This window comes from Microtus oregoni, unplaced genomic scaffold (genome assembly GCF_018167655.1).
Source record: "Microtus oregoni isolate MIOR12 unplaced genomic scaffold, Mior012 000049F_ref0000343, whole genome shotgun sequence".
NCBI lineage: Eukaryota > Metazoa > Chordata > Mammalia > Rodentia > Cricetidae > Microtus > Microtus oregoni.
In genome coordinates, this window is record NW_024543223.1 from 7755642 (window position 1) to 7757500 (window position 1859).

Genomic DNA, 1859 nt, shown 5'->3' on the forward strand with positions numbered 1-1859 from the left:
ATGGAGAATGAAGGAAAATTTCTACAATAGACACTTCCGCTTAATAAAAACCAAGCCTCCGGACAGGTCATGTGCAAACTGGAATCTTCCACACAGCTCTGCCCTTTCTTTATCCCAGACAGTCCATCCACTGAGGAGAGCAAGAGGTTTTCAGATGTCCAGAGTTGCAATTATTTGGACATTTGTGGAACATGTCTGTTAATGATTTGGGATCCTAAGGACTTACTTTGAATTAATTCCTTTTTAAAAGGGTGGTTTGGCTTCCCATGAAGGGGCAGACCCAGGATGCCCAGCCTCCACCTCGCTCTAAATGAACTTTTTACAGGTTCCAGATGACGCCTGGCACCTGGCAGGAGGGAGGCAGTTCCGAAGGTCAGTTGTAAGCAGAGTTCCCTGGGCCACCCCTTCAGTCATGGGGCAGGAGGGGATGCCCTCCCAGGCAGGTATTTCAGCAATGCCTTTGAGGGGCCTCTGGGAGCCTCAGCAGGAACCTTCCTGAAACTGAGTCCCCAAGCTTGTGTCCCACATACATAAACTCCTGCTTCCAAGGGAAGACCGGGTCCTTCAGAAGGCCCTCTGCCATCCTTGAGTGTGTGTGCAGATAACTGGGCCATGGAAATTACCTCTATAAGTGCTTTGTCTATAAAGACCGTAAGGTGCTTTGCCACACAAGTATGAGAACCCGTATTCAACTCCCAGAACCCACATAATAGCTAGGCTTGGTAGCCATGCTTGAATTCCAAACTTTGGGGAGTCCCAGACATGGGGTTCTCTGGGGATCACTGGCCAGCCAACCTAACCTAATTGATGATAAGGAGACACGGACATGGCAAGTCTTAGAAACCTGGCTGACCCCTGAGGAGAAAGGGGAGCTGAGTTCTGGAGTGACGGACGGTCTTTTTTCCCACCCTTCTCTGTATTAATCTTCTGTCTGGAGATGTGATATAAGACAGGTATTTAGAATGGCAATCGCTGTCTTCTCTGATTTCAGGATCTCAGAATGAAGTGCGTTTTTAACATTTAAGTCCTTTGATCGGGGGAGGGGGAAGGAAATGGGAGGCGGTGGCGGGGAGGAGGTAGAAATCTTTAATAAATAAATTAATTAATTAAAAAAAAAACCTACAAGCCTATTGCCACACACTAGTACAAGCCCAGGGACAAGGCTCAGAGTCCACACCATTAACCATGCCCTCTGCTGCCCCTCCTGGGTGAAGAGTGGTCTAATGGATGAACGGATTACGGGAGGTTTTGCTTTTCTAAAGAAAACCTCAAGTCTAGGAATGAAGCCCCTTTTCTGGATTGGACCCCACTCCCCTGCCTCACCTCTTTGGACTCCAGCTTCCTTGGATTAAATTATGGAAGAGGACAGTATGAATGCGCAGGGGTTGAGGGGACCCCGTTCTTTAACAAAGCCCGAGAACAAGGCTGCCCTCAGAGTAGAAACTTCCTGTCTGCTGCAGTCAGTTCTCAGAGGCATCATGGCAAAGAGCAATAAAAGCGCCTAATGTTTTCTTCTTGAGAGTCTGAGAATCTTAGTCAGGGCCTTCCGTTCTTCCCCGCTCTGTAATTCGCTTTCCTCCTTCACACTGTCTTCACTGTAGAAATCCAAAACAACTCTGAGGGACATGAAAATAGCATTTTTATTGTCTCACAGTCCTGATGGTTTTTGACAGATTTCATATTCCAAATCTCATTATTCCAAATGGGTTCATTAAACAACTTCCCAACATAAAAAAAAATAAAGTAAAATCATAAAAAAAAAAAACATTTAAGTCCTGTTTCTGCTCATTGGCATCTGAGTGACATCTCCCACACTTCCAGTTCTTGGGTCTACAGATGCTACAAATGCGGGTGCACAT